The sequence below is a fragment of the Gasterosteus aculeatus genome, chromosome 13 (genome assembly GCF_964276395.1).
Source record: "Gasterosteus aculeatus chromosome 13, fGasAcu3.hap1.1, whole genome shotgun sequence".
NCBI lineage: Eukaryota > Metazoa > Chordata > Actinopteri > Perciformes > Gasterosteidae > Gasterosteus > Gasterosteus aculeatus.
In genome coordinates this window covers 2,254,215-2,266,059 of record NC_135701.1, presented here as the reverse complement: position 1 = coordinate 2,266,059, position 11,845 = coordinate 2,254,215, and the positions used below count along the sequence as shown (strand labels likewise).

General features: G+C 43.6%; 1 long non-coding RNA gene across 1 annotated transcript; it reads left to right on the top strand.

Annotated features, from left to right (window-relative positions):
• LOC144386365 (uncharacterized) lies at window positions 1–4,778 on the top strand. The gene is made up of 3 exons (XR_013452067.1): window positions 1–326; window positions 768–909; window positions 4,688–4,778. It is a non-coding gene; the product is annotated as an uncharacterized LOC144386365 (long non-coding RNA).
• The last annotated feature ends 7,067 nt before the right edge of the window (window positions 4,779–11,845 follow it).

Genomic DNA, 11,845 nt, shown 5'->3' with positions numbered 1-11,845 from the left:
CCCACTCATCACCACATTAGTTCATGCACTTGTGACCCACCAGAATGGGCTAATGGCATTACTGAAACGCCTTTGACCCCTACCGTGTTTGCTTTCTACTCAACCAAACAAGATCAAATGCTGTTATCAAGGCACCCATAGATAGCAGCTACTAGACCACTGCAAACAGCACACGTGTGATCCAACCTTCCAAGAGCATTAATGCCTTCTTGTTAAGGCCTAATGGAAACAATTCAGGGATGATATGGGAGCCAATGCTGGTGCGTTTAAGCCACTTCTTGGGTCTCTGTAGCGACTTGCTCTGATCTGAAGCTGGGTTTTCGCAGGTGAGCAGAAACAAGAGACGCACTTGTTTTTTTAAGTGTTTAAGTGCTGTCTCCGAATGTATCCTGTTACATTGCTCCTCTATTGCCGCCTTACCCCACCCCCCTCCTGCACAGGTAAGACCAGTATTGCCTTACTCTTTGTTCTTGCCGTTTTATAGATTGCAGTGTTACAAATACATTTCAAAGAGAATGTTTTTCAAAGGTTTTAATTTAGGGCTTGTGCAGCACTAAATTCAGCTTTTATTGTAAAGGCTAAACAGACAGGGAGCACAATGACAATACATTTGCTTGTCTTCATCCCCACATCACTGCTACCTCCATGTGATGGCAGTTTTCCCTCCTCTTTGTTGAGCTAACACCAGGCCCTGTTTGTTTATGTCATTATGTCTGTGGAACGTGTGACTGATGGCTTTCTGAGAGGCTCTATGCAATTGTCCCCAGAACTAGAGTTAGATGGGCCACTGAGCCCAGGCCTCCATTGGCTGTGAAGGGGCCTTTTAGAGGAACAAGGAGCCAATAGAGGAAAAGAAGCCAGGAGGGATTGACAGGGGTTGACGGCAGCCCTTGTGGAGGTCACAGCCAGGTAAGAGTGCAGCCTTGTTCATCTACAACGCCTTGACTCAGTCACCAAGCAACAACTATATCGCCAAGATAATTCCTCATTATATTGTAAACAGTACAAAATACAATATCAACTTTCAATGCGCCGAAACACATTTTCCACTTACCTTCTTTGAACCAAAATGAACCTCTCTGTGGCTGAGCACCCTCTAGCAAGATCTAACAAGTTTTCAAATGCACCAACATTTTTTGTTAACTGCTATAGATGATAATTTTCATCCATCCCCATAATGTTCACAGCACTACTAAACAAGGGGAGGGGTTGCACACATCAAGACTATTTGAATCCAGCCTTTATCTTTGTGACTGAGTCTCCCTGCGTTCCTTGAGTGTGTCAGATGATTTTTGCATTCCAGTTAGCTGCTCTTAGCATCTAATGTGTGTTAGTTTCTTAAGAGGTCGTGCCAATCACGTGGTAGAAACATTGGCTGGATTTGTATAGTCAAATTTGCTTAGAAAGGTTCCTAACTGAGTGAAATGACCCGCAAATAGTGTAAGTTGCCGCCATGACAAGAGCTTTTCGAATTCTCTAATGCTAGGGAAAGGAGCTTCAAGGCTTCCCTTCTTAGCTCCTTTAGCATAGGAACCATGGACCATCCTCCACGAAAGGAAAGGAGATAATTCTGTTCCACAAGACAAGACAAAAATGTTCGGCATTTGTAACAAAGATCAAAACATAAAATATGCCTCATGTATACAATAATAAAAAAATGAATAATAAAATCATTAGGAACAAGGTAAACTAACTGCACCAATACGCTGTGGAACACTTTCAATTGACCGCAGCAAACGGCTGGCGTCCTTAATCCAGTGCCTCTGTAAAACAAACCAAAATTAAATATTTAGAAACACTGTCATTGGTAAAATATTAAAATTACAAAGTTGAGGAAGACAACAAGATGTAAGGAAGGAGAATGTTAATTATGCCAGGCAAATAACACTTACCAACTTGGAGAGACGAGGCAATGAGAAACTCCTCCGATGTTGAACTGCACAGGTGTTCTGGATGAACTGAGATTACGCTTCTGACGTCACGTTCAGGAGCAGTCGGTCACGATTTACACTCAAATGACTTTTAGGCAATGAACACTTTGAATAATACAAATATTTAGAATCTTTACATTCCGGCCACAAGGTTGGCGGTCCCTGTGCCAAGTTGAAGTGTCCCTGAGCAAGACACCTAACCCCCAATTACTCCACATAAAATTATGTCAAACCATGGGCGTTTTGGATAAAAGTGACTGCTACATGTATAGTAATGTCCTGTTAGTCAAAGTCATCATCGTATCTCATGAGACATCTCATTATGATGACTTACAGGACCTGTGTTTTAGTGGCTGACATGGGTATTAACCTACAACAGATGTAGATGGATTATGATTCACTGCACTTGTATGTGTATTTCCACCACTTCATAAAATATATGTAACATGCAGTTGAATTACGGTAGTCTGCTAATATGGTAAATTGACAGCTTTAACTGTTTATTCACGACATTGGCCGTTAATTTACAAGCAAGGGATGGAAATTTAACTGTATGTTACAATTATTATGACATACTGTAAGATACCGTTAGAAATGCACCGTAAATTTACAGCAATTTGTTACAGTGCATCTTTCCTTGACCCCATGAGGTTTTCCACAGAGGACAAGGAATAGAGATTAGGAATAGTCGATCATTTTTTTGACAATTCGAATCCAGCCATTGTCAACATGCCACTTGCTCGCTGGGAATTATGCGGACAATAAGTGGACCCATTCACGCATGGTCTCAATCGCACGTGACACAAACTAAGGAACTGACAGGGTAAAGTCTGATTAATGTCCCATTCCTTCACGTACAGATCGGATAGGATAATGTCTCAATAAGTTCAGGGTCGAAGTGCCTGACAGGCTTGTGTGAGATGCTTTAGCAGCCCAACCCTCCGCCATCTACCATCACACTTCATGTCAGGATCGCGGCGTCTTTATTTGTACAACCACAGCCATAAACATAAACATAGTTCATTTTAAGCATACAAAGAAATGGTGGATGCTGCTGTTTTCTTTTGTCATAGAACACTAGATTAAGGAAACCTTTGGGGACAACAGTATACTCTCAACCTAAACTAGAGTGTTGAATACTGAACAAATCTTAACATTGGTGGGTCTAGACCAGGGGTCTTAAACTCAAATCAGCTGCGGGCCAGATGCAGCCCACTTCAACTGAACGCGGGCCAGACTAGCGTCCGAACGGCATGGTCGACAATAACACAACTTAACACTCCCTTTCAAAAGCAGTCATTGAACCCCACCCTGGGGGATCGGTCCGAATGAGACTACAACACTAGTCCTCCTTTAACTCAGCGGGGGAGACCTAAGGTCATGTGACCGTGGAATTCCTTTATAGCCAAACGTGAAGTTACGTGAATCGAAGCTGCGTAGTAATGGACGGAGACGCTCGTCGGTGACGTCAGATGCTTCATGTGTTGTTAGTGTGAGTTGTAAAGGTAAACTTTATTAAACGAGCGATGCTAACGGTTAGTCACATGATCACCTGCGCAAAAGAGGGCAGGAAACTGAATTTCACCCTCCTGCTCTCTGCACCTCGGCCGACACACACGACCCGCCCCCCATGTCAGTCACATGCATGCCACGTTCACTGGACAAGCACACAGTAGGAAACCAGAACATCATAACATGTCCCACACAGCAGCTGACAGTGGGGTTACAGTATAAAACTTGCGGGCCGCACTAACATTACACTTTCATATTAAGGATGGGGCCACAAAATATCGTCCCGAGGGCCGCAATTGGCCCGCGGGCCGCGAGTTTGAGACCCCTGGTCTAGACTATACAGGATTTAGAACTCTCCATTCCCGCCACTGTAACTGAGCCAAGGAAGCAGCCCTTAAATACCAGGCATGCTGTTGTGTAACCGGCTGGTTAGGGTGTCCGGTCGCCACCAAGTTGTCGGGCACCACTTGTCTTGCCATTGGTCTGGGGGCGTTATGTGGTGGGGGTGAGCTGTGGAGGGCGACAGAAAATAGAAAATGGAAAATTCCTGTGTGAAGTGCAGTCATTGTTGATCAGGTGTGAACTGCAGAGCAGAGATCAGAGCAGGAGGGGCGGAGGAAGCAGACAGCTGCTGCAGCCCCACATCAAGTCAAGCCGTTCCACTACAGCACACCAGCTGGGACTGAGGCCTCGCTCTCACTACCGCCCCGGCCCCCGGCCCCCGGCCCCCGGCTCTCACCACACCAGCCATTCTGGGGGGTAGGGAGGATTGTTCAAGGGAAGATCCTCCACTCGGACACGTGTCATACATTTTGGAAATGCCGAATAGGTCTGTGGACCAGTTAATACACACCAAAACACATTTTATATGCTATTAAAGTATTTAACGACAATAGGTGAATGCAGTCATTTGTACTGTTTGATACCTTTTATTCGTTTTTTTTTGTATTTCTTTAGCTTGCTGCAATAGTGCTCTTTCAAAGACATTATTATAGATCTGATCTTACTGTCATTGGAGCTGAAAGTAATGGCCCATTAAGCCATTAGTCAATCAACAGAATATGATTATAAACTACTCTGATTGAGAATGGAATGAATGTGAGTAAACTTGGTGGTTTTGGACTGTCAGTCTAAAACATATTCCATATTCCTCCTAAGATGTTCTATACTAGAAGAAAAATAAATGTGTACATACAATTCAGTATGTTTAGCAATGGTATAAAGGTGAATATAACCTCCAACAGGATAACTGACAGTGTGCCACTCTGCACCCAGAGGAGAGATATTTGACTCATCCCTGCCCTGAAAAAATAAGCAAACACACAGGTAGAATTTGTAAAATAACTATTTATTCTTGCTCAAACACAAATCACACAAGTGTTGATGTCTCTCTTTGTCTCCCTGCCAACATTAACTGGGAGACTCTGTTTCCAGCCAACAGCATCAACAATATGTGAGTGCATGTCTGGCAACGGAAGTGGCTGTTTGACTGGCTTTGAATATTTAATTAAAACTGTCACACCTGTTACTTCAGGATTTGTAGGGTTTATCTCTCCAGAACACCCCGGCCAGCTAGAGCTTTTCACTACTCCTCCAGCCACTCAAAGAATCAGATGAGTCAAGGTTAACAATTAAAAAGGATTTAATAACTAACAGAAGCAGATACAGTTACAGAGTGAATTGCACTATGAATAGTGTAATGCACCACGGAATAGAGAATCTTCCTTCCCCTTCTTCCCCAAGCTTCTGCTTGCCTCTTTTACATCAGCGCTTTTCACATTTCTCTGGGTGTGTTCATTCTTTTACAGCTTCATGTGATTCAAAGTAACTCTGCCCAGGTTGGTCACCGGGCCGTCTTCTCTGCTTCCATTTTGAAACCATACCTGAAATCCCTCTCTCACCTAACCAGCCACTGATCAAGCTTCTTCAAGTTAACATAATACGGCATGCATTATATCATCATTATTATTTGATACATTCAAATCATACCCATTTAAATATGTCATACACAACATTTAGCTGATTTTATACTGTCCAAAAAAACACCCAACCTATAATCTATTACTAGTCATGATCACAGCTATTATAATTTCTATTTCTAGGCCTGCTTTTCTGCGTGAATTCCCCTAACACAACCCGTTACAGAGCAACATCACGGGTGGTTTTATTTTCTGTCTTATTTTGTAGTTTTCTGCTTCTTGTCTCCCTGGGTAACTTCACTTCCTGCCTTGTCCTGTCATCATCTGTAATTGTCTGATTGTTTCCACCTGTGTCCAATCACCTGTAAAATTGCTGTAAGTCGCTTTGGATAAAAGTGTCAGCTAAACAACATAATGTAATGCAATATAATGTTTTTTGACCCTTCACAAAGTCAGCCTCAACCTGGTTAAACATTGTGGTATGGTGATACTTGTTACCCAAAGAGGTTGGATATATGATTTCAAAACGTTGCTTTTCTACCTAACAGCTTTTCTACTTAACAGGAACAGCAACGTCGGTTTGCAGAATACACAGCCATGGCAGTTTCAACAGGCGGAATCAGGCCTTAAAACCTGTCGGGATCTCCGATCCCCCCGAGTCGGCTACATGCATCTCACAAACCTCAAACCAGTAAAGGATAATGGCCTGATGTACCCTCTGTAGAGTCATCATATACTGTATCTGACCGGTCTACTTTTATTGTGTACTAATACTAATAAAAATGAGAACATCTTCAATTTAATGACACAGAAAGCCATCTGTAGATACATATTGCATTCCCCTATAACTTTGATAAACGTATCTGATACACTATTTACCTTCTGCCGAGTACTTAAATGACATGATGGAAGCCCAGGTACCTACAGTATATTAGAGTTGCATTGCTAGTTTTCCATGACAAAGCTGACAATCGGCATTAACAGCTGTTACCGTCATATGAGAGCAATGCAGAGCAACAGCTGTCAGATAACCAGTGGGGCACGCCAACATGCACTAATACGCGCTAGCTATCTGAACAGGAGAGGAGAAGCTGATATTGACACACACAGAGGCATTACTCCTCATTGCTCCTCTATACCTTCACATAGATGTCAGTTGTTTGGTCTCAATGATAATTGCAGAGAAGGCAAATGTGCACATACAAGTACAACTGATTAAAAGCTAATAATGAACTTTTGGAAGCTTTGGTGACACTTTCATAGTAGCATGTGTGTCACAACCATTTACAACAGCGATCAAGCTTTACGTGACCTTGCATCTAACCCTGTTAAATATGCAGCATGAGCATGTTCATTGCTCAGTGACATTTTGCTCCTAAACAACAACACAGATGCTGGGCCCTGTCTGACTCTCTCCCTGTAGTCTCGGTGTATCTGTACATACGCCTATTTTCATTACCACCACCCCTCCCTCTCTCTCGCTGTCTGCGGCTCTGAGAAGGGCAGTTGTGTGAGTCACTTTATTAGTTTTGAAGTCTGACATGTTCTCAGCTTCTTGGCCTATAGATGAATCAGTCAAAGCCTGTCTACAACTAGAGTGTTAATCACGGATCAGCATCTTGGGTTTCACCTGTTGGTCATCCCCGCACTCAGACTCGAGGATTTGCACAGTCTGCTCACCCTGACAATGTTGTCTGTTACCCAATAGCTCTCATAGTTATGCAAATCATTGGTCTGACCGGCAATGTTGAATTTCAGACATCACTACGCAGTTTCACACCTGTGGATATTTATGATTTAGGAGATTGCTTGTGTCTTTCATCATATCATTCAAATGTATCCCATGATTATCACAGCATGGCTGGTATGCGTGCATGAGTGTGTTTGTGTGTGCCTGTTCAAAGGCTTTCCAGGGCAGCACTCATTTTGGATAAAGGGGGTGGGGAAACTAGTTCAAATTTATTGCCTGCGTCAGCTGTGTCAAATTTGGCAAGCTCAAATGGCCAGCTTGCAAATGGCCAGCAGATACAGAAGGGTCAGCAGCCTTTGTAATAAGAACAGAGTTGTCCATCTTTATCTCTCAGTGTGTACGTTGAGTGTTTATCTCTATGAAACAGTACATTGAAGATATGTTCACGTTGTGAACGTAACATTCCCAAGCTGGTAAATCAGTCAACCGAAGACTGACTTGATTTGGGGTTCAGGTGGCATTAAGGACAGCAAGGGTCCGCTGCTACCGATGAAGAGTAGGCTCTTCCAAGGGAATCTTTGAGAGTTTTTTCAACTTTTCTGTTCTTTTGATCATTCATAAAGGGGACCACCCACTTTCTGAACCCTTGCCTCTATTTTTGCAGGGTCAGAAAGAGTGGCCAGTTGCTCTTTATGGCGGACATTTTTACGATGTGGTCAGAGCTGTTTGGAGACCACCAGTTCTCCTTTCACTTGTCACTGGAGCTGAAGTAGCCCAGAGGAAGGCCCGAGATCTATGGGAAGTGAGTTCCACTGCTTTGAAGTCTTGGGGAATTTGGCAATGGCTCAAAATCTGTAAAGCACTTTTCTTCCGTGTCAACCCATCCACACCTCTGTAATGTATTTAAACATTTAAATATATAGTATTTAGATTTGTGTTATGATTTGTTTGGAATTAGTGTACTGAAGTATTTATTTTAGTCTGGCGCAACGACTTCCAAGTAGCGCAGAGTCTGAAATAAAGTGATGTATGTCTTAATGCAAGGCTTTATAAATGAACACAAAGTAAGTTATATTTATTTCAATTATTTATATATATGTAGTATATTTTAAAGTTATATAGCATGCGCAATCGATACATATGTCCCTCTATTGTTGTAGCGTGGCCATGTCTCTCTGAATATCGGCCATCGAACGGCAGGTCGCATGATCTATAGGCACCTTTGGATAATATTATAGGAAGGTGCCTTCCGATTTAGCGACCTGCCGTTCATATTATCGGAAGGTGCCTACAGATCACGCGACCTGCCGTTCGGATGATGGGAACATGGTGATATTCCGAGAGGCATGGCAACGCTAAAACAATAGAAAGACATATGTATCGATCGCGCATGCTATATAACTTTAAAATATATAATATATATATAAAATTGAAATCAAGAATAATTATAACTTCCTTTGTGTTCATTTATAAAGCCTTGCATTAAGACATACATCACTTTATTTAAGACGCTGCGCTACTTGCAAGTCATTGCGCCAGACTCTCAATAAAGTTCGGAAAAAATATTTACGGCAAACACATGCTCATGAAGATACTCATTTAACGTTACATGGAATTTGCATGAGGAGGAGGAGGTGGGTTCATGTTACTAAATACCCAACTGAGATTGGCTTGTGCCGTTCTGAAAAAGGATCCTACCACCGACCACCGGAGGAACCTGCCACTGACCACCGCAACCTGCTGTTCTGAAAAAGGAACCTGCCACCGACCCCTTTCCATCTAGTTTCCTCTGGGCTAGTTCCCAGTGCTGTGCCCCAACCCATATACTTCAAAGAGCACTTAAGCAGCACTTATAGCTGGCAACTTATGACTTCTTTGCTGTTGTTGTCTCACATGTTCCCTGGAGTCTTTGTGCTTTCCCTCCTCACAGGTTTCTGTAGATGGTGATTCTGATGGTGGTTATATGTGGTGGGGGTTCTATCTGATGGTGGTTACATCTCATAGTGGTTATATCTGGTGGGGGTTCTATCTGATGCTTACATCTGGTGGTAGTTATATCCAATTGGGGTTATATCTGTTAGTGGTTCTGATGGTGGTTCTATGTTCGTTCTATCTGATAGCGGTTCTACGCGATGGTGGTTGCTTCTGCAGTGGTCCTACCTGACATCCACTGCCACTGTCATTAATAGTCGTACTCACATTACTATTGCTGACACTATTACTCCCTTTGTTGTCATTGTTGTTCTGCTGTTATCATTATCGTTAGGAATTCTTCCATCATTATTCTGCTTACTACTCTCAATATTATAATAATTTCTTTAATCTGCATTGAACGTATTGTTCATCTTTTACGTTATTCAGTCTGTACACATGACAGATTTCTTCCTATTTTTCTCCCATGTTAAAGGTTATTTTTCCGGTCCTGATAAGAGGGTGTTTACAGATTGTGACACCCTTGGAGAGGGTAACTCCAAGGGTGCTTGTCCAGGGGCTTGTCCAGGATGACCCCAGCCATGGCTCCAGGGATGTAGTGAGTTGTTGTTTTGAAGAAGCAGATGTTTCTGATTTTGGAGTCCCCGACAATATTGTAGATGCTTAGAAGAGGGAGACAATCTGGCCTCACAGTCAAGTATCAAGCAACCCAAGCATTTTTACCACACCGGCCATTGGGGAGGTAGCTGCAGCGTCACGGGGTGACAGAGTAGGGTCCAGAGCCGGATGAGTCCGTTAATATAGAGCATCATTTGGGTAAACCGGGGGGTTGTCAGACTGGGGTGGGTATTGGTAAGAGACGTTAAGGCAAGGGGAAAAGGAAGAACCATGTATGCCATCAGACAAAAGGTTCTGGTGGTCTTCCAGGGAACTCAAGGACGGGTCTGCTGCAACCACTCGGCCCATTCGACCCTGGGAGATCTCGCTGGACTCACAGTAATGGACAGATTCTCATAGATGGCTCATTTCATTGCCCTGCCTAACTGCATCGGCCAAGGAGACGCTAAGTAATGTTTTTTGCATTCATGGTTTTCCAAAAGACGTTGTGTCTGACCAGGGGCCCCAATTCATCTCTCGGTTTTGGAAAGAATTCTGCAATCTGATCGGGGCTATGGTCAGCCGCACGTCCAGATACCATCCAGAAGCCAATGGACAGGCTGAGCGCCTCAACCCGGCACCCAAGACGTGTCTCTGAAACCTGCTATCCCAGAATCTATCATCTTGGAGCAAGGACCTAACTTGAAGGAGGTGGAATACACCCACAACTTCCTCCTCATAGCAGCCACTGGGCCCCACATAATCCCGCGTTGCCACTCAATTTGGGAAGCTGGTCGCAAGGTCCTCCTCCACAGTGCGGAGAAGAAGGCTGCTGATCGGAGCCGCCGGCCAACTCCGGCATACTAGCTGGGCCAGAAAGTCTGGCTCTCTAGACGCGACATGCCGCTCCATGTCGCCTCCCGGAAGTCGGCTCCCAGGTTTGTGGGCCCGTTTCCCGTATCCAAAATCATTTAGCACCCCCCAGGTCCCTAAGGGTGCACCCGCTCAAACCGGTTAAGGAGGGCCCCAGCGTGCCCGCACTCTCTCCACTCCCCCGCCTGGTTGATGGGGGCCTGGTTTACCCAGTAGAGCGGCTCTTGACAGTACGCAAACGGGAGAAGGGGACGGCAATATCTGGTGGACTGGAAAGGGTATGGGCCGGAGCACTGCTCTTGGGTCCATTCCAGGTTTATCATGGATCCGGCCCTCATCAGAGACTTCGACAACCGCGGCTCTCAATCAGGTTTTGTGTCTATGTTGTTATTTTGAAAGTTAACCTTCCTCTCGTTTCAGGCAACTTGCTCCTTCCCCTTGTGTGCTGGTCCGATTGTCTACCCTGCCCCTAATTGTTTCAATCTGTGTCCTTACCATGTGTGTGTATATATTGTCTGTGTCTCCTTTGTCCTTTACCAAGTCTACGTTTTTTTGTACTTTGTTCAAGCTGGCTTTCGGTTCGTTCTTTTTTTCAGCCTAGCGTTTATTCTCTAGATCCTTTTTGTTGTTTGTTGTTTAGGGTTTAGGTAACCCTTATGTATGGGTTTTTTTCCTCTGCTGAGAGTGATTTTCATTTGATAACTTTTGTAACTAAGCTTTGATTTTGAACCTCGTCTCAGGAGATGTGCATTTGGGTTCAGCGCCATTGTCCGGGCGTGACATATAGTAGTTTTTAAGAATCTAAAGGTAGCGTTTTTTACTTAACATTTTCCTCTATAAACTTCAACGGACAATCTTTTTTTTCAGTCGCACAATGATCCATATCTTACTCTGTCTCTCTAACACACACACACACTCACATCAAATTTACTTCAAATTGAAGACTTACAATTCAAAGATGACTACATTGTGTGCCAAGAACTTTTCTCAGCTTATGCTTCTCACACGTTTCCCTAGATTCCTTGTTGTTTGTTTTACACTCGTATCTCTGCTGGGGGGCTGATGTCTCTGTCTTTGTGGAGCAATTATGCTTTGATCCTTTATAGTTTCTGTAAAACTGTCACATTTTACGGGCTTGACGAATCAGGGAAGGACTATTTTGCAACTGCTAACACTTAATTAAGTAGCAAACCTAGGTGTCAACGCCATTGTTTCATAACTTTTAGTCTCGAGGTAAACCCAGAGCTTTCAAAAGTATCCATCCTTGACAACGTTGTCAACGTATCCATTTTTGATGAAAATGAACAACCTTGTAGCGACAACTAGAAACCAAAAAGTCTCCATCTTTCTCTAATTTTCTGAAGAAAATATGCATGACGCGCAACTAGCGG